Raw genomic sequence first — 15,545 nt, 5'->3', positions numbered from 1 at the left:
GGGCTATTGGTACCCTCATGTAGAGCTGCCGCTGGGCGCGCACTGCCTGCTGCTAAGGAGGTGATTGTTTTTGCTGATGTGACTTGCAATAACGACTGCGCGAAACGCCGCTATCTCGTTAGGGGTGCTACGGCAGACACCCTCTCGAGCACCCCGAAGACTTCTTGAGCCCTCGGCTGCGATGGGTTTCAGGCTGTCAAAAGAACTATGGTGTGTGCATGCGCGGACGAGAGAAAGGCTGAGGCGTATTCGAGTGCACAAGGATGGACTGAGCGTGTCCGTCGTTTCCGTAGTGTAGCGGTTATCACGTCTGCTTCACACGCAGAAGGTCCCCGGTTCGATCCCGGGCGGGAACAGTATTTTCCTGCCTATGTCGTATTGTACTCCAGTGAGCCTCGTCGTGTGTGGATCTGCTGCATGTCCCTTCGTTTTGCAAGTGCCACATTTATTGAATTTTTTAGTTACGATGGCAACATCACTACAAGTTGTCTGTGAAGTAAGGTGCACATAAGCAGTTTCCGTGGTGTAGCGGTTATCACGTCTGCCTAACACGCAGAAGGTCCCCGGTTCGATCCCGGGCGGAAACACTTTTTCATCACTTTAAGCGAGACTTACTAACATGCATCTGCTACCATCTGTACCCGAAACCTTCGTAACCGCCTTCACGCGTCGGATCAGAGTGTCAATTGCTCACATCAAATAAGAAATTCATTTGATATTGGCGGCGAGCTTTTTGCGCTGACTCAGCCACTGACGTGCGATCAGTTTGCACAAAACGCTAGGGCTCGTCCGGGATTTGAACCCGGGACCTCCTGCACCCTAAGCAGGAATCATACCCCTAGACCAACGAGCCCTGTGGCACGGCGAATGCCAGTTACTCCAGTCCCTCGATGTCTTCCAGGGTGCTCTGGAAGTCTCGTGTAGGCTGGCGGGATGGAGGCGGCGCGAATTCCCGCGCTCGGCGGCCTTCCTGGGCTATTGGTACCCTCATGTAGAGCTGCCGCTGGGCGCGCACTGCCTGCTGCTAAGGAGGTGATTGTTTTTGCTGATGTGACTTGCAATAACGACTGCGCGAAACGCCGCTATCTCGTTAGGGGTGCTACGGCAGACACCCTCTCGAGCACCCCGAAGACTTCTTGAGCCCTCGGCTGCGATGGGTTTCAGGCTGTCAAAAGAACTATGGTGTGTGCATGCGCGGACGAGAGAAAGGCTGAGGCGTATTCGAGTGCACAAGGATGGACTGAGCGTGTCCGTCGTTTCCGTAGTGTAGCGGTTATCACGTCTGCTTCACACGCAGAAGGTCCCCGGTTCGATCCCGGGCGGGAACAGTATTTTCCTGCCTATGTCGTATTGTACTCCAGTGAGCCTCGTCGTGTGTGGATCTGCTGCATGTCCCTTCGTTTTGCAAGTACCACATTTATTGAATTTTTTAGTTACGATGGCAACATCACTACAAGTTGTCTGTGAAGTAAGGTACACATAAGCAGTTTCCGTGGTGTAGCGGTTATCACGTCTGCCTAACACGCAGAAGGTCCCCGGTTCGATCCCGGGCGGAAACACTTTTTCATCACTTTAAGCGAGACTTACTAACATGCATCTGCTACCATCTGTACCCGAAACCTTCGTAACCGCCTTCACGCGTCGGATCAGAGTGTCAATTGCTCACATCAAATAAGAAATTCATTTGATATTGGCGGCGAGCTTTTTGCGCTGACTCAGCCACTGACGTGCGATCAGTTTGCACAAAACGCTAGGGCTCGTCCGGGATTTGAACCCGGGACCTCCTGCACCCTAAGCAGGAATCATACCCCTAGACCAACGAGCCCTGTGGCACGGCGAATGCCAGTTACTCCAGTCCCTCGATGTCTTCCAGGGTGCTCTGGAAGTCTCGTGTAGGCTGGCGGGATGGAGGCGGCGCGAATTCCCGCGCTCGGCGGCCTTCCTGGGCTATTGGTACCCTCATGTAGAGCTGCCGCTGGGCGCGCACTGCCTGCTGCTAAGGAGGTGATTGTTTTTGCTGATGTGACTTGCAATAACGACTGCGCGAAACGCCGCTATCTCGTTAGGGGTGCTACGGCAGACACCCTCTCGAGCACCCCGAAGACTTCTTGAGCCCTCGGCTGCGATGGGTTTCAGGCTGTCAAAAGAACTATGGTGTGTGCATGCGCGGACGAGAGAAAGGCTGAGGCGTATTCGAGTGCACAAGGATGGACTGAGCGTGTCCGTCGTTTCCGTAGTGTAGCGGTTATCACGTCTGCTTCACACGCAGAAGGTCCCCGGTTCGATCCCGGGCGGGAACAGTATTTTCCTGCCTATGTCGTATTGTACTCCAGTGAGCCTCGTCGTGTGTGGATCTGCTGCATGTCCCTTCGTTTTGCAAGTACCACATTTATTGAATTTTTTAGTTACGATGGCAACATCACTACAAGTTGTCTGTGAAGTAAGGTGCACATAAGCAGTTTCCGTGGTGTAGCGGTTATCACGTCTGCCTAACACGCAGAAGGTCCCCGGTTCGATCCCGGGCGGAAACACTTTTTCATCACTTTAAGCGAGACTTACTAACATGCATCTGCTACCATCTGTACCCGAAACCTTCGTAACCGCCTTCACGCGTCGGATCAGAGTGTCAATTGCTCACATCAAATAAGAAATTCATTTGATATTGGCGGCGAGTTTTTTGCGCTGACTCAGCCACTGACGTGCGATCAGTTTGCACAAAACGCTAGGGCTCGTCCGGGATTTGAACCCGGGACCTCCTGCACCCTAAGCAGGAATCATACCCCTAGACCAACGAGCCCTGTGGCACGGCGAATGCCAGTTACTCCAGTCCCTCGATGTCTTCCAGGGTGCTCTGGAAGTCTCGTGTAGGCTGGCGGGATGGAGGCGGCGCGAATTCCCGCGCTCGGCGGCCTTCCTGGGCTATTGGTACCCTCATGTAGAGCTGCCGCTGGGCGCGCACTGCCTGCTGCTAAGGAGGTGATTGTTTTTGCTGATGTGACTTGCAATAACGACTGCGCGAAACGCCGCTATCTCGTTAGGGGTGCTACGGCAGACACCCTCTCGAGCACCCCGAAGACTTCTTGAGCCCTCGGCTGCGATGGGTTTCAGGCTGTCAAAAGAACTATGGTGTGTGCATGCGCGGACGAGAGAAAGGCTGAGGCGTATTCGAGTGCACAAGGATGGACTGAGCGTGTCCGTCGTTTCCGTAGTGTAGCGGTTATCACGTCTGCTTCACACGCAGAAGGTCCCCGGTTCGATCCCGGGCGGGAACAGTATTTTCCTGCCTATGTCGTATTGTACTCCAGTGAGCCTCGTCGTGTGTGGATCTGCTGCATGTCCCTTCGTTTTGCAAGTACCACATTTATTGAATTTTTTAGTTACGATGGCAACATCACTACAAGTTGTCTGTGAAGTAAGGTGCACATAAGCAGTTTCCGTGGTGTAGCGGTTATCACGTCTGCCTAACACGCAGAAGGTCCCCGGTTCGATCCCGGGCGGAAACACTTTTTCATCACTTTAAGCGAGACTTACTAACATGCATCTGCTACCATCTGTACCCGAAACCTTCGTAACCGCCTTCACGCGTCGGATCAGAGTGTCAATTGCTCACATCAAATAAGAAATTCATTTGATATTGGCGGCGAGCTTTTTGCGCTGACTCAGCCACTGACGTGCGATCAGTTTGCACAAAACGCTAGGGCTCGTCCGGGATTTGAACCCGGGACCTCCTGCACCCTAAGCAGGAATCATACCCCTAGACCAACGAGCCCTGTGGCACGGCGAATGCCAGTTACTCCAGTCCCTCGATGTCTTCCAGGGTGCTCTGGAAGTCTCGTGTAGGCTGGCGGGATGGAGGCGGCGCGAATTCCCGCGCTCGGCGGCCTTCCTGGGCTATTGGTACCCTCATGTAGAGCTGCCGCTGGGCGCGCACTGCCTGCTGCTAAGGAGGTGATTGTTTTTGCTGATGTGACTTGCAATAACGACTGCGCGAAACGCCGCTATCTCGTTAGGGGTGCTACGGCAGACACCCTCTCGAGCACCCCGAAGACTTCTTGAGCCCTCGGCTGCGATGGGTTTCAGGCTGTCAAAAGAACTATGGTGTGTGCATGCGCGGACGAGAGAAAGGCTGAGGCGTATTCGAGTGCACAAGGATGGACTGAGCGTGTCCGTCGTTTCCGTAGTGTAGCGGTTATCACGTCTGCTTCACACGCAGAAGGTCCCCGGTTCGATCCCGGGCGGGAACAGTATTTTCCTGCCTATGTCGTATTGTACTCCAGTGAGCCTCGTCGTGTGTGGATCTGCTGCATGTCCCTTCGTTTTGCAAGTACCACATTTATTGAATTTTTTAGTTACGATGGCAACATCACTACAAGTTGTCTGTGAAGTAAGGTGCACATAAGCAGTTTCCGTGGTGTAGCGGTTATCACGTCTGCCTAACACGCAGAAGGTCCCCGGTTCGATCCCGGGCGGAAACACTTTTTCATCACTTTAAGCGAGACTTACTAACATGCATCTGCTACCATCTGTACCCGAAACCTTCGTAACCGCCTTCACGCGTCGGATCAGAGTGTCAATTGCTCACATCAAATAAGAAATTCATTTGATATTGGCGGCGAGTTTTTTGCGCTGACTCAGCCACTGACGTGCGATCAGTTTGCACAAAACGCTAGGGCTCGTCCGGGATTTGAACCCGGGACCTCCTGCACCCTAAGCAGGAATCATACCCCTAGACCAACGAGCCCTGTGGCACGGCGAATGCCAGTTACTCCAGTCCCTCGATGTCTTCCAGGGTGCTCTGGAAGTCTCGTGTAGGCTGGCGGGATGGAGGCGGCGCGAATTCCCGCGCTCGGCGGCCTTCCTGGGCTATTGGTACCCTCATGTAGAGCTGCCGCTGGGCGCGCACTGCCTGCTGCTAAGGAGGTGATTGTTTTTGCTGATGTGACTTGCAATAACGACTGCGCGAAACGCCGCTATCTCGTTAGGGGTGCTACGGCAGACACCCTCTCGAGCACCCCGAAGACTTCTTGAGCCCTCGGCTGCGATGGGTTTCAGGCTGTCAAAAGAACTATGGTGTGTGCATGCGCGGACGAGAGAAAGGCTGAGGCGTATTCGAGTGCACAAGGATGGACTGAGCGTGTCCGTCGTTTCCGTAGTGTAGCGGTTATCACGTCTGCTTCACACGCAGAAGGTCCCCGGTTCGATCCCGGGCGGGAACAGTATTTTCCTGCCTATGTCGTATTGTACTCCAGTGAGCCTCGTCGTGTGTGGATCTGCTGCATGTCCCTTCGTTTTGCAAGTACCACATTTATTGAATTTTTTAGTTACGATGGCAACATCACTACAAGTTGTCTGTGAAGTAAGGTGCACATAAGCAGTTTCCGTGGTGTAGCGGTTATCACGTCTGCCTAACACGCAGAAGGTCCCCGGTTCGATCCCGGGCGGAAACACTTTTTCATCACTTTAAGCGAGACTTACTAACATGCATCTGCTACCATCTGTACCCGAAACCTTCGTAACCGCCTTCACGCGTCGGATCAGAGTGTCAATTGCTCACATCAAATAAGAAATTCATTTGATATTGGCGGCGAGCTTTTTGCGCTGACTCAGCCACTGACGTGCGATCAGTTTGCACAAAACGCTAGGGCTCGTCCGGGATTTGAACCCGGGACCTCCTGCACCCTAAGCAGGAATCATACCCCTAGACCAACGAGCCCTGTGGCACGGCGAATGCCAGTTACTCCAGTCCCTCGATGTCTTCCAGGGTGCTCTGGAAGTCTCGTGTAGGCTGGCGGGATGGAGGCGGCGCGAATTCCCGCGCTCGGCGGCCTTCCTGGGCTATTGGTACCCTCATGTAGAGCTGCCGCTGGGCGCGCACTGCCTGCTGCTAAGGAGGTGATTGTTTTTGCTGATGTGACTTGCAATAACGACTGCGCGAAACGCCGCTATCTCGTTAGGGGTGCTACGGCAGACACCCTCTCGAGCACCCCGAAGACTTCTTGAGCCCTCGGCTGCGATGGGTTTCAGGCTGTCAAAAGAACTATGGTGTGTGCATGCGCGGACGAGAGAAAGGCTGAGGCGTATTCGAGTGCACAAGGATGGACTGAGCGTGTCCGTCGTTTCCGTAGTGTAGCGGTTATCACGTCTGCTTCACACGCAGAAGGTCCCCGGTTCGATCCCGGGCGGGAACAGTATTTTCCTGCCTATGTCGTATTGTACTCCAGTGAGCCTCGTCGTGTGTGGATCTGCTGCATGTCCCTTCGTTTTGCAAGTACCACATTTATTGAATTTTTTAGTTACGATGGCAACATCACTACAAGTTGTCTGTGAAGTAAGGTGCACATAAGCAGTTTCCGTGGTGTAGCGGTTATCACGTCTGCCTAACACGCAGAAGGTCCCCGGTTCGATCCCGGGCGGAAACACTTTTTCATCACTTTAAGCGAGACTTACTAACATGCATCTGCTACCATCTGTACCCGAAACCTTCGTAACCGCCTTCACGCGTCGGATCAGAGTGTCAATTGCTCACATCAAATAAGAAATTCATTTGATATTGGCGGCGAGCTTTTTGCGCTGACTCAGCCACTGACGTGCGATCAGTTTGCACAAAACGCTAGGGCTCGTCCGGGATTTGAACCCGGGACCTCCTGCACCCTAAGCAGGAATCATACCCCTAGACCAACGAGCCCTGTGGCACGGCGAATGCCAGTTACTCCAGTCCCTCGATGTCTTCCAGGGTGCTCTGGAAGTCTCGTGTAGGCTGGCGGGATGGAGGCGGCGCGAATTCCCGCGCTCGGCGGCCTTCCTGGGCTATTGGTACCCTCATGTAGAGCTGCCGCTGGGCGCGCACTGCCTGCTGCTAAGGAGGTGATTGTTTTTGCTGATGTGACTTGCAATAACGACTGCGCGAAACGCCGCTATCTCGTTAGGGGTGCTACGGCAGACACCCTCTCGAGCACCCCGAAGACTTCTTGAGCCCTCGGCTGCGATGGGTTTCAGGCTGTCAAAAGAACTATGGTGTGTGCATGCGCGGACGAGAGAAAGGCTGAGGCGTATTCGAGTGCACAAGGATGGACTGAGCGTGTCCGTCGTTTCCGTAGTGTAGCGGTTATCACGTCTGCTTCACACGCAGAAGGTCCCCGGTTCGATCCCGGGCGGGAACAGTATTTTCCTGCCTATGTCGTATTGTACTCCAGTGAGCCTCGTCGTGTGTGGATCTGCTGCATGTCCCTTCGTTTTGCAAGTACCACATTTATTGAATTTTTTAGTTACGATGGCAACATCACTACAAGTTGTCTGTGAAGTAAGGTGCACATAAGCAGTTTCCGTGGTGTAGCGGTTATCACGTCTGCCTAACACGCAGAAGGTCCCCGGTTCGATCCCGGGCGGAAACACTTTTTCATCACTTTAAGCGAGACTTACTAACATGCATCTGCTACCATCTGTACCCGAAACCTTCGTAACCGCCTTCACGCGTCGGATCAGAGTGTCAATTGCTCACATCAAATAAGAAATTCATTTGATATTGGCGGCGAGCTTTTTGCGCTGACTCAGCCACTGACGTGCGATCAGTTTGCACAAAACGCTAGGGCTCGTCCGGGATTTGAACCCGGGACCTCCTGCACCCTAAGCAGGAATCATACCCCTAGACCAACGAGCCCTGTGGCACGGCGAATGCCAGTTACTCCAGTCCCTCGATGTCTTCCAGGGTGCTCTGGAAGTCTCGTGTAGGCTGGCGGGATGGAGGCGGCGCGAATTCCCGCGCTCGGCGGCCTTCCTGGGCTATTGGTACCCTCATGTAGAGCTGCCGCTGGGCGCGCACTGCCTGCTGCTAAGGAGGTGATTGTTTTTGCTGATGTGACTTGCAATAACGACTGCGCGAAACGCCGCTATCTCGTTAGGGGTGCTACGGCAGACACCCTCTCGAGCACCCCGAAGACTTCTTGAGCCCTCGGCTGCGATGGGTTTCAGGCTGTCAAAAGAACTATGGTGTGTGCATGCGCGGACGAGAGAAAGGCTGAGGCGTATTCGAGTGCACAAGGATGGACTGAGCGTGTCCGTCGTTTCCGTAGTGTAGCGGTTATCACGTCTGCTTCACACGCAGAAGGTCCCCGGTTCGATCCCGGGCGGGAACAGTATTTTCCTGCCTATGTCGTATTGTACTCCAGTGAGCCTCGTCGTGTGTGGATCTGCTGCATGTCCCTTCGTTTTGCAAGTACCACATTTATTGAATTTTTTAGTTACGATGGCAACATCACTACAAGTTGTCTGTGAAGTAAGGTACACATAAGCAGTTTCCGTGGTGTAGCGGTTATCACGTCTGCCTAACACGCAGAAGGTCCCCGGTTCGATCCCGGGCGGAAACACTTTTTCATCACTTTAAGCGAGACTTACTAACATGCATCTGCTACCATCTGTACCCGAAACCTTCGTAACCGCCTTCACGCGTCGGATCAGAGTGTCAATTGCTCACATCAAATAAGAAATTCATTTGATATTGGCGGCGAGCTTTTTGCGCTGACTCAGCCACTGACGTGCGATCAGTTTGCACAAAACGCTAGGGCTCGTCCGGGATTTGAACCCGGGACCTCCTGCACCCTAAGCAGGAATCATACCCCTAGACCAACGAGCCCTGTGGCACGGCGAATGCCAGTTACTCCAGTCCCTCGATGTCTTCCAGGGTGCTCTGGAAGTCTCGTGTAGGCTGGCGGGATGGAGGCGGCGCGAATTCCCGCGCTCGGCGGCCTTCCTGGGCTATTGGTACCCTCATGTAGAGCTGCCGCTGGGCGCGCACTGCCTGCTGCTAAGGAGGTGATTGTTTTTGCTGATGTGACTTGCAATAACGACTGCGCGAAACGCCGCTATCTCGTTAGGGGTGCTACGGCAGACACCCTCTCGAGCACCCCGAAGACTTCTTGAGCCCTCGGCTGCGATGGGTTTCAGGCTGTCAAAAGAACTATGGTGTGTGCATGCGCGGACGAGAGAAAGGCTGAGGCGTATTCGAGTGCACAAGGATGGACTGAGCGTGTCCGTCGTTTCCGTAGTGTAGCGGTTATCACGTCTGCTTCACACGCAGAAGGTCCCCGGTTCGATCCCGGGCGGGAACAGTATTTTCCTGCCTATGTCGTATTGTACTCCAGTGAGCCTCGTCGTGTGTGGATCTGCTGCATGTCCCTTCGTTTTGCAAGTACCACATTTATTGAATTTTTTAGTTACGATGGCAACATCACTACAAGTTGTCTGTGAAGTAAGGTGCACATAAGCAGTTTCCGTGGTGTAGCGGTTATCACGTCTGCCTAACACGCAGAAGGTCCCCGGTTCGATCCCGGGCGGAAACACTTTTTCATCACTTTAAGCGAGACTTACTAACATGCATCTGCTACCATCTGTACCCGAAACCTTCGTAACCGCCTTCACGCGTCGGATCAGAGTGTCAATTGCTCACATCAAATAAGAAATTCATTTGATATTGGCGGCGAGCTTTTTGCGCTGACTCAGCCACTGACGTGCGATCAGTTTGCACAAAACGCTAGGGCTCGTCCGGGATTTGAACCCGGGACCTCCTGCACCCTAAGCAGGAATCATACCCCTAGACCAACGAGCCCTGTGGCACGGCGAATGCCAGTTACTCCAGTCCCTCGATGTCTTCCAGGGTGCTCTGGAAGTCTCGTGTAGGCTGGCGGGATGGAGGCGGCGCGAATTCCCGCGCTCGGCGGCCTTCCTGGGCTATTGGTACCCTCATGTAGAGCTGCCGCTGGGCGCGCACTGCCTGCTGCTAAGGAGGTGATTGTTTTTGCTGATGTGACTTGCAATAACGACTGCGCGAAACGCCGCTATCTCGTTAGGGGTGCTACGGCAGACACCCTCTCGAGCACCCCGAAGACTTCTTGAGCCCTCGGCTGCGATGGGTTTCAGGCTGTCAAAAGAACTATGGTGTGTGCATGCGCGGACGAGAGAAAGGCTGAGGCGTATTCGAGTGCACAAGGATGGACTGAGCGTGTCCGTCGTTTCCGTAGTGTAGCGGTTATCACGTCTGCTTCACACGCAGAAGGTCCCCGGTTCGATCCCGGGCGGGAACAGTATTTTCCTGCCTATGTCGTATTGTACTCCAGTGAGCCTCGTCGTGTGTGGATCTGCTGCATGTCCCTTCGTTTTGCAAGTACCACATTTATTGAATTTTTTAGTTACGATGGCAACATCACTACAAGTTGTCTGTGAAGTAAGGTGCACATAAGCAGTTTCCGTGGTGTAGCGGTTATCACGTCTGCCTAACACGCAGAAGGTCCCCGGTTCGATCCCGGGCGGAAACACTTTTTCATCACTTTAAGCGAGACTTACTAACATGCATCTGCTACCATCTGTACCCGAAACCTTCGTAACCGCCTTCACGCGTCGGATCAGAGTGTCAATTGCTCACATCAAATAAGAAATTCATTTGATATTGGCGGCGAGCTTTTTGCGCTGACTCAGCCACTGACGTGCGATCAGTTTGCACAAAACGCTAGGGCTCGTCCGGGATTTGAACCCGGGACCTCCTGCACCCTAAGCAGGAATCATACCCCTAGACCAACGAGCCCTGTGGCACGGCGAATGCCAGTTACTCCAGTCCCTCGATGTCTTCCAGGGTGCTCTGGAAGTCTCGTGTAGGCTGGCGGGATGGAGGCGGCGCGAATTCCCGCGCTCGGCGGCCTTCCTGGGCTATTGGTACCCTCATGTAGAGCTGCCGCTGGGCGCGCACTGCCTGCTGCTAAGGAGGTGATTGTTTTTGCTGATGTGACTTGCAATAACGACTGCGCGAAACGCCGCTATCTCGTTAGGGGTGCTACGGCAGACACCCTCTCGAGCACCCCGAAGACTTCTTGAGCCCTCGGCTGCGATGGGTTTCAGGCTGTCAAAAGAACTATGGTGTGTGCATGCGCGGACGAGAGAAAGGCTGAGGCGTATTCGAGTGCACAAGGATGGACTGAGCGTGTCCGTCGTTTCCGTAGTGTAGCGGTTATCACGTCTGCTTCACACGCAGAAGGTCCCCGGTTCGATCCCGGGCGGGAACAGTATTTTCCTGCCTATGTCGTATTGTACTCCAGTGAGCCTCGTCGTGTGTGGATCTGCTGCATGTCCCTTCGTTTTGCAAGTACCACATTTATTGAATTTTTTAGTTACGATGGCAACATCACTACAAGTTGTCTGTGAAGTAAGGTGCACATAAGCAGTTTCCGTGGTGTAGCGGTTATCACGTCTGCCTAACACGCAGAAGGTCCCCGGTTCGATCCCGGGCGGAAACACTTTTTCATCACTTTAAGCGAGACTTACTAACATGCATCTGCTACCATCTGTACCCGAAACCTTCGTAACCGCCTTCACGCGTCGGATCAGAGTGTCAATTGCTCACATCAAATAAGAAATTCATTTGATATTGGCGGCGAGCTTTTTGCGCTGACTCAGCCACTGACGTGCGATCAGTTTGCACAAAACGCTAGGGCTCGTCCGGGATTTGAACCCGGGACCTCCTGCACCCTAAGCAGGAATCATACCCCTAGACCAACGAGCCCTGTGGCACGGCGAATGCCAGTTACTCCAGTCCCTCGATGTCTTCCAGGGTGCTCTGGAAGTCTCGTGTAGGCTGGCGGGATGGAGGCGGCGCGAATTCCCGCGCTCGGCGGCCTTCCTGGGCTATTGGTACCCTCATGTAGAGCTGCCGCTGGGCGCGCACTGCCTGCTGCTAAGGAGGTGATTGTTTTTGCTGATGTGACTTGCAATAACGACTGCGCGAAACGCCGCTATCTCGTTAGGGGTGCTACGGCAGACACCCTCTCGAGCACCCCGAAGACTTCTTGAGCCCTCGGCTGCGATGGGTTTCAGGCTGTCAAAAGAACTATGGTGTGTGCATGCGCGGACGAGAGAAAGGCTGAGGCGTATTCGAGTGCACAAGGATGGACTGAGCGTGTCCGTCGTTTCCGTAGTGTAGCGGTTATCACGTCTGCTTCACACGCAGAAGGTCCCCGGTTCGATCCCGGGCGGGAACAGTATTTTCCTGCCTATGTCGTATTGTACTCCAGTGAGCCTCGTCGTGTGTGGATCTGCTGCATGTCCCTTCGTTTTGCAAGTACCACATTTATTGAATTTTTTAGTTACGATGGCAACATCACTACAAGTTGTCTGTGAAGTAAGGTGCACATAAGCAGTTTCCGTGGTGTAGCGGTTATCACGTCTGCCTAACACGCAGAAGGTCCCCGGTTCGATCCCGGGCGGAAACACTTTTTCATCACTTTAAGCGAGACTTACTAACATGCATCTGCTACCATCTGTACCCGAAACCTTCGTAACCGCCTTCACGCGTCGGATCAGAGTGTCAATTGCTCACATCAAATAAGAAATTCATTTGATATTGGCGGCGAGTTTTTTGCGCTGACTCAGCCACTGACGTGCGATCAGTTTGCACAAAACGCTAGGGCTCGTCCGGGATTTGAACCCGGGACCTCCTGCACCCTAAGCAGGAATCATACCCCTAGACCAACGAGCCCTGTGGCACGGCGAATGCCAGTTACTCCAGTCCCTCGATGTCTTCCAGGGTGCTCTGGAAGTCTCGTGTAGGCTGGCGGGATGGAGGCGGCGCGAATTCCCGCGCTCGGCGGCCTTCCTGGGCTATTGGTACCCTCATGTAGAGCTGCCGCTGGGCGCGCACTGCCTGCTGCTAAGGAGGTGATTGTTTTTGCTGATGTGACTTGCAATAACGACTGCGCGAAACGCCGCTATCTCGTTAGGGGTGCTACGGCAGACACCCTCTCGAGCACCCCGAAGACTTCTTGAGCCCTCGGCTGCGATGGGTTTCAGGCTGTCAAAAGAACTATGGTGTGTGCATGCGCGGACGAGAGAAAGGCTGAGGCGTATTCGAGTGCACAAGGATGGACTGAGCGTGTCCGTCGTTTCCGTAGTGTAGCGGTTATCACGTCTGCTTCACACGCAGAAGGTCCCCGGTTCGATCCCGGGCGGGAACAGTATTTTCCTGCCTATGTCGTATTGTACTCCAGTGAGCCTCGTCGTGTGTGGATCTGCTGCATGTCCCTTCGTTTTGCAAGTACCACATTTATTGAATTTTTTAGTTACGATGGCAACATCACTACAAGTTGTCTGTGAAGTAAGGTGCACATAAGCAGTTTCCGTGGTGTAGCGGTTATCACGTCTGCCTAACACGCAGAAGGTCCCCGGTTCGATCCCGGGCGGAAACACTTTTTCATCACTTTAAGCGAGACTTACTAACATGCATCTGCTACCATCTGTACCCGAAACCTTCGTAACCGCCTTCACGCGTCGGATCAGAGTGTCAATTGCTCACATCAAATAAGAAATTCATTTGATATTGGCGGCGAGCTTTTTGCGCTGACTCAGCCACTGACGTGCGATCAGTTTGCACAAAACGCTAGGGCTCGTCCGGGATTTGAACCCGGGACCTCCTGCACCCTAAGCAGGAATCATACCCCTAGACCAACGAGCCCTGTGGCACGGCGAATGCCAGTTACTCCAGTCCCTCGATGTCTTCCAGGGTGCTCTGGAAGTCTCGTGTAGGCTGGCGGGATGGAGGCGGCGCGAATTCCCGCGCTCGGCGGCCTTCCTGGGCTATTGGTACCCTCATGTAGAGCTGCCGCTGGGCGCGCACTGCCTGCTGCTAAGGAGGTGATTGTTTTTGCTGATGTGACTTGCAATAACGACTGCGCGAAACGCCGCTATCTCGTTAGGGGTGCTACGGCAGACACCCTCTCGAGCACCCCGAAGACTTCTTGAGCCCTCGGCTGCGATGGGTTTCAGGCTGTCAAAAGAACTATGGTGTGTGCATGCGCGGACGAGAGAAAGGCTGAGGCGTATTCGAGTGCACAAGGATGGACTGAGCGTGTCCGTCGTTTCCGTAGTGTAGCGGTTATCACGTCTGCTTCACACGCAGAAGGTCCCCGGTTCGATCCCGGGCGGGAACAGTATTTTCCTGCCTATGTCGTATTGTACTCCAGTGAGCCTCGTCGTGTGTGGATCTGCTGCATGTCCCTTCGTTTTGCAAGTACCACATTTATTGAATTTTTTAGTTACGATGGCAACATCACTACAAGTTGTCTGTGAAGTAAGGTGCACATAAGCAGTTTCCGTGGTGTAGCGGTTATCACGTCTGCCTAACACGCAGAAGGTCCCCGGTTCGATCCCGGGCGGAAACACTTTTTCATCACTTTAAGCGAGACTTACTAACATGCATCTGCTACCATCTGTACCCGAAACCTTCGTAACCGCCTTCACGCGTCGGATCAGAGTGTCAATTGCTCACATCAAATAAGAAATTCATTTGATATTGGCGGCGAGCTTTTTGCGCTGACTCAGCCACTGACGTGCGATCAGTTTGCACAAAACGCTAGGGCTCGTCCGGGATTTGAACCCGGGACCTCCTGCACCCTAAGCAGGAATCATACCCCTAGACCAACGAGCCCTGTGGCACGGCGAATGCCAGTTACTCCAGTCCCTCGATGTCTTCCAGGGTGCTCTGGAAGTCTCGTGTAGGCTGGCGGGATGGAGGCGGCGCGAATTCCCGCGCTCGGCGGCCTTCCTGGGCTATTGGTACCCTCATGTAGAGCTGCCGCTGGGCGCGCACTGCCTGCTGCTAAGGAGGTGATTGTTTTTGCTGATGTGACTTGCAATAACGACTGCGCGAAACGCCGCTATCTCGTTAGGGGTGCTACGGCAGACACCCTCTCGAGCACCCCGAAGACTTCTTGAGCCCTCGGCTGCGATGGGTTTCAGGCTGTCAAAAGAACTATGGTGTGTGCATGCGCGGACGAGAGAAAGGCTGAGGCGTATTCGAGTGCACAAGGATGGACTGAGCGTGTCCGTCGTTTCCGTAGTGTAGCGGTTATCACGTCTGCTTCACACGCAGAAGGTCCCCGGTTCGATCCCGGGCGGGAACAGTATTTTCCTGCCTATGTCGTATTGTACTCCAGTGAGCCTCGTCGTGTGTGGATCTGCTGCATGTCCCTTCGTTTTGCAAGTACCACATTTATTGAATTTTTTAGTTACGATGGCAACATCACTACAAGTTGTCTGTGAAGTAGGGTGCACATAAGCAGTTTCCGTGGTGTAGCGGTTATCACGTCTGCCTAACACGCAGAAGGTCCCCGGTTCGATCCCGGGCGGAAACACTTTTTCATCACTTTAAGCGAGACTTACTAACATGCATCTGCTACCATCTGTACCCGAAACCTTCGTAACCGCCTTCACGCGTCGGATCAGAGTGTCAATTGCTCACATCAAATAAGAAATTCATTTGATATTGGCGGCGAGCTTTTTGCGCTGACTCAGCCACTGACGTGCGATCAGTTTGCACAAAACGCTAGGGCTCGTCCGGGATTTGAACCCGGGACCTCCTGCACCCTAAGCAGGAATCATACCCCTAGACCAACGAGCCCTGTGGCACGGCGAATGCCAGTTACTCCAGTCCCTCGATGTCTTCCAGGGTGCTCTGGAAGTCTCGTGTAGGCTGGCGGGATGGAGGCGGCGCGAATTCCCGCGCTCGGCGG

The 15,545-nt window shown here is 53.8% G+C and overlaps 48 non-coding genes across 48 annotated transcripts; 32 read left to right on the top strand and 16 right to left on the bottom strand.

The window, feature by feature from the left end:
- Positions 1-283: 283 nt before the first annotated feature.
- Positions 284-356, top strand: Trnav-cac (transfer RNA valine (anticodon CAC)). Its single transcript has one exon. It is a non-coding gene; the product is annotated as a tRNA-Val (tRNA).
- A 158-nt stretch (positions 357-514) lies between these two features.
- Trnav-aac (transfer RNA valine (anticodon AAC)) lies at positions 515-587 on the top strand. The gene has a single exon. It is a non-coding gene; the product is annotated as a tRNA-Val (tRNA).
- Positions 588-781: 194 nt separating this feature from the next.
- Trnap-agg (transfer RNA proline (anticodon AGG)) lies at positions 782-853 on the bottom strand. Its single transcript has one exon. It is a non-coding gene; the product is annotated as a tRNA-Pro (tRNA).
- Positions 854-1,255: 402 nt separating this feature from the next.
- On the top strand, positions 1,256-1,328 carry Trnav-cac (transfer RNA valine (anticodon CAC)). The gene has a single exon. It is a non-coding gene; the product is annotated as a tRNA-Val (tRNA).
- A 158-nt stretch (positions 1,329-1,486) lies between these two features.
- On the top strand, positions 1,487-1,559 carry Trnav-aac (transfer RNA valine (anticodon AAC)). Its single transcript has one exon. It is a non-coding gene; the product is annotated as a tRNA-Val (tRNA).
- A 194-nt stretch (positions 1,560-1,753) lies between these two features.
- Positions 1,754-1,825, bottom strand: Trnap-agg (transfer RNA proline (anticodon AGG)). Its single transcript has one exon. It is a non-coding gene; the product is annotated as a tRNA-Pro (tRNA).
- Positions 1,826-2,227: 402 nt separating this feature from the next.
- Trnav-cac (transfer RNA valine (anticodon CAC)) lies at positions 2,228-2,300 on the top strand. Its single transcript has one exon. It is a non-coding gene; the product is annotated as a tRNA-Val (tRNA).
- Positions 2,301-2,458: 158 nt separating this feature from the next.
- Trnav-aac (transfer RNA valine (anticodon AAC)) lies at positions 2,459-2,531 on the top strand. Its single transcript has one exon. It is a non-coding gene; the product is annotated as a tRNA-Val (tRNA).
- Positions 2,532-2,725: 194 nt separating this feature from the next.
- Positions 2,726-2,797, bottom strand: Trnap-agg (transfer RNA proline (anticodon AGG)). Its single transcript has one exon. It is a non-coding gene; the product is annotated as a tRNA-Pro (tRNA).
- A 402-nt stretch (positions 2,798-3,199) lies between these two features.
- On the top strand, positions 3,200-3,272 carry Trnav-cac (transfer RNA valine (anticodon CAC)). Its single transcript has one exon. It is a non-coding gene; the product is annotated as a tRNA-Val (tRNA).
- Positions 3,273-3,430: 158 nt separating this feature from the next.
- On the top strand, positions 3,431-3,503 carry Trnav-aac (transfer RNA valine (anticodon AAC)). Its single transcript has one exon. It is a non-coding gene; the product is annotated as a tRNA-Val (tRNA).
- A 194-nt stretch (positions 3,504-3,697) lies between these two features.
- Positions 3,698-3,769, bottom strand: Trnap-agg (transfer RNA proline (anticodon AGG)). The gene has a single exon. It is a non-coding gene; the product is annotated as a tRNA-Pro (tRNA).
- A 402-nt stretch (positions 3,770-4,171) lies between these two features.
- Positions 4,172-4,244, top strand: Trnav-cac (transfer RNA valine (anticodon CAC)). The gene has a single exon. It is a non-coding gene; the product is annotated as a tRNA-Val (tRNA).
- Positions 4,245-4,402: 158 nt separating this feature from the next.
- On the top strand, positions 4,403-4,475 carry Trnav-aac (transfer RNA valine (anticodon AAC)). The gene has a single exon. It is a non-coding gene; the product is annotated as a tRNA-Val (tRNA).
- A 194-nt stretch (positions 4,476-4,669) lies between these two features.
- Positions 4,670-4,741, bottom strand: Trnap-agg (transfer RNA proline (anticodon AGG)). Its single transcript has one exon. It is a non-coding gene; the product is annotated as a tRNA-Pro (tRNA).
- A 402-nt stretch (positions 4,742-5,143) lies between these two features.
- Positions 5,144-5,216, top strand: Trnav-cac (transfer RNA valine (anticodon CAC)). The gene has a single exon. It is a non-coding gene; the product is annotated as a tRNA-Val (tRNA).
- Positions 5,217-5,374: 158 nt separating this feature from the next.
- On the top strand, positions 5,375-5,447 carry Trnav-aac (transfer RNA valine (anticodon AAC)). Its single transcript has one exon. It is a non-coding gene; the product is annotated as a tRNA-Val (tRNA).
- A 194-nt stretch (positions 5,448-5,641) lies between these two features.
- On the bottom strand, positions 5,642-5,713 carry Trnap-agg (transfer RNA proline (anticodon AGG)). The gene has a single exon. It is a non-coding gene; the product is annotated as a tRNA-Pro (tRNA).
- A 402-nt stretch (positions 5,714-6,115) lies between these two features.
- Positions 6,116-6,188, top strand: Trnav-cac (transfer RNA valine (anticodon CAC)). The gene has a single exon. It is a non-coding gene; the product is annotated as a tRNA-Val (tRNA).
- A 158-nt stretch (positions 6,189-6,346) lies between these two features.
- On the top strand, positions 6,347-6,419 carry Trnav-aac (transfer RNA valine (anticodon AAC)). Its single transcript has one exon. It is a non-coding gene; the product is annotated as a tRNA-Val (tRNA).
- A 194-nt stretch (positions 6,420-6,613) lies between these two features.
- Positions 6,614-6,685, bottom strand: Trnap-agg (transfer RNA proline (anticodon AGG)). Its single transcript has one exon. It is a non-coding gene; the product is annotated as a tRNA-Pro (tRNA).
- A 402-nt stretch (positions 6,686-7,087) lies between these two features.
- On the top strand, positions 7,088-7,160 carry Trnav-cac (transfer RNA valine (anticodon CAC)). The gene has a single exon. It is a non-coding gene; the product is annotated as a tRNA-Val (tRNA).
- A 158-nt stretch (positions 7,161-7,318) lies between these two features.
- Trnav-aac (transfer RNA valine (anticodon AAC)) lies at positions 7,319-7,391 on the top strand. Its single transcript has one exon. It is a non-coding gene; the product is annotated as a tRNA-Val (tRNA).
- A 194-nt stretch (positions 7,392-7,585) lies between these two features.
- Trnap-agg (transfer RNA proline (anticodon AGG)) lies at positions 7,586-7,657 on the bottom strand. Its single transcript has one exon. It is a non-coding gene; the product is annotated as a tRNA-Pro (tRNA).
- A 402-nt stretch (positions 7,658-8,059) lies between these two features.
- Trnav-cac (transfer RNA valine (anticodon CAC)) lies at positions 8,060-8,132 on the top strand. The gene has a single exon. It is a non-coding gene; the product is annotated as a tRNA-Val (tRNA).
- A 158-nt stretch (positions 8,133-8,290) lies between these two features.
- On the top strand, positions 8,291-8,363 carry Trnav-aac (transfer RNA valine (anticodon AAC)). Its single transcript has one exon. It is a non-coding gene; the product is annotated as a tRNA-Val (tRNA).
- Positions 8,364-8,557: 194 nt separating this feature from the next.
- Trnap-agg (transfer RNA proline (anticodon AGG)) lies at positions 8,558-8,629 on the bottom strand. The gene has a single exon. It is a non-coding gene; the product is annotated as a tRNA-Pro (tRNA).
- Positions 8,630-9,031: 402 nt separating this feature from the next.
- Positions 9,032-9,104, top strand: Trnav-cac (transfer RNA valine (anticodon CAC)). The gene has a single exon. It is a non-coding gene; the product is annotated as a tRNA-Val (tRNA).
- A 158-nt stretch (positions 9,105-9,262) lies between these two features.
- On the top strand, positions 9,263-9,335 carry Trnav-aac (transfer RNA valine (anticodon AAC)). The gene has a single exon. It is a non-coding gene; the product is annotated as a tRNA-Val (tRNA).
- A 194-nt stretch (positions 9,336-9,529) lies between these two features.
- Trnap-agg (transfer RNA proline (anticodon AGG)) lies at positions 9,530-9,601 on the bottom strand. The gene has a single exon. It is a non-coding gene; the product is annotated as a tRNA-Pro (tRNA).
- A 402-nt stretch (positions 9,602-10,003) lies between these two features.
- Positions 10,004-10,076, top strand: Trnav-cac (transfer RNA valine (anticodon CAC)). Its single transcript has one exon. It is a non-coding gene; the product is annotated as a tRNA-Val (tRNA).
- A 158-nt stretch (positions 10,077-10,234) lies between these two features.
- On the top strand, positions 10,235-10,307 carry Trnav-aac (transfer RNA valine (anticodon AAC)). The gene has a single exon. It is a non-coding gene; the product is annotated as a tRNA-Val (tRNA).
- A 194-nt stretch (positions 10,308-10,501) lies between these two features.
- Trnap-agg (transfer RNA proline (anticodon AGG)) lies at positions 10,502-10,573 on the bottom strand. The gene has a single exon. It is a non-coding gene; the product is annotated as a tRNA-Pro (tRNA).
- A 402-nt stretch (positions 10,574-10,975) lies between these two features.
- On the top strand, positions 10,976-11,048 carry Trnav-cac (transfer RNA valine (anticodon CAC)). The gene has a single exon. It is a non-coding gene; the product is annotated as a tRNA-Val (tRNA).
- Positions 11,049-11,206: 158 nt separating this feature from the next.
- On the top strand, positions 11,207-11,279 carry Trnav-aac (transfer RNA valine (anticodon AAC)). Its single transcript has one exon. It is a non-coding gene; the product is annotated as a tRNA-Val (tRNA).
- A 194-nt stretch (positions 11,280-11,473) lies between these two features.
- Trnap-agg (transfer RNA proline (anticodon AGG)) lies at positions 11,474-11,545 on the bottom strand. Its single transcript has one exon. It is a non-coding gene; the product is annotated as a tRNA-Pro (tRNA).
- A 402-nt stretch (positions 11,546-11,947) lies between these two features.
- Trnav-cac (transfer RNA valine (anticodon CAC)) lies at positions 11,948-12,020 on the top strand. The gene has a single exon. It is a non-coding gene; the product is annotated as a tRNA-Val (tRNA).
- A 158-nt stretch (positions 12,021-12,178) lies between these two features.
- Trnav-aac (transfer RNA valine (anticodon AAC)) lies at positions 12,179-12,251 on the top strand. Its single transcript has one exon. It is a non-coding gene; the product is annotated as a tRNA-Val (tRNA).
- A 194-nt stretch (positions 12,252-12,445) lies between these two features.
- Positions 12,446-12,517, bottom strand: Trnap-agg (transfer RNA proline (anticodon AGG)). The gene has a single exon. It is a non-coding gene; the product is annotated as a tRNA-Pro (tRNA).
- Positions 12,518-12,919: 402 nt separating this feature from the next.
- Positions 12,920-12,992, top strand: Trnav-cac (transfer RNA valine (anticodon CAC)). Its single transcript has one exon. It is a non-coding gene; the product is annotated as a tRNA-Val (tRNA).
- Positions 12,993-13,150: 158 nt separating this feature from the next.
- Positions 13,151-13,223, top strand: Trnav-aac (transfer RNA valine (anticodon AAC)). Its single transcript has one exon. It is a non-coding gene; the product is annotated as a tRNA-Val (tRNA).
- A 194-nt stretch (positions 13,224-13,417) lies between these two features.
- On the bottom strand, positions 13,418-13,489 carry Trnap-agg (transfer RNA proline (anticodon AGG)). The gene has a single exon. It is a non-coding gene; the product is annotated as a tRNA-Pro (tRNA).
- A 402-nt stretch (positions 13,490-13,891) lies between these two features.
- Trnav-cac (transfer RNA valine (anticodon CAC)) lies at positions 13,892-13,964 on the top strand. The gene has a single exon. It is a non-coding gene; the product is annotated as a tRNA-Val (tRNA).
- Positions 13,965-14,122: 158 nt separating this feature from the next.
- On the top strand, positions 14,123-14,195 carry Trnav-aac (transfer RNA valine (anticodon AAC)). Its single transcript has one exon. It is a non-coding gene; the product is annotated as a tRNA-Val (tRNA).
- Positions 14,196-14,389: 194 nt separating this feature from the next.
- Positions 14,390-14,461, bottom strand: Trnap-agg (transfer RNA proline (anticodon AGG)). The gene has a single exon. It is a non-coding gene; the product is annotated as a tRNA-Pro (tRNA).
- Positions 14,462-14,863: 402 nt separating this feature from the next.
- Trnav-cac (transfer RNA valine (anticodon CAC)) lies at positions 14,864-14,936 on the top strand. The gene has a single exon. It is a non-coding gene; the product is annotated as a tRNA-Val (tRNA).
- A 158-nt stretch (positions 14,937-15,094) lies between these two features.
- On the top strand, positions 15,095-15,167 carry Trnav-aac (transfer RNA valine (anticodon AAC)). The gene has a single exon. It is a non-coding gene; the product is annotated as a tRNA-Val (tRNA).
- A 194-nt stretch (positions 15,168-15,361) lies between these two features.
- On the bottom strand, positions 15,362-15,433 carry Trnap-agg (transfer RNA proline (anticodon AGG)). The gene has a single exon. It is a non-coding gene; the product is annotated as a tRNA-Pro (tRNA).
- Between the last annotated feature and the right edge of the window lie 112 nt (positions 15,434-15,545).

Source organism: Schistocerca cancellata, unplaced genomic scaffold, assembly GCF_023864275.1.
Source record: "Schistocerca cancellata isolate TAMUIC-IGC-003103 unplaced genomic scaffold, iqSchCanc2.1 HiC_scaffold_591, whole genome shotgun sequence".
Taxonomy (NCBI): Eukaryota; Metazoa; Arthropoda; class Insecta; order Orthoptera; family Acrididae; genus Schistocerca; species Schistocerca cancellata.
This window is presented reverse-complemented; position numbering and strand designations above follow the sequence as displayed.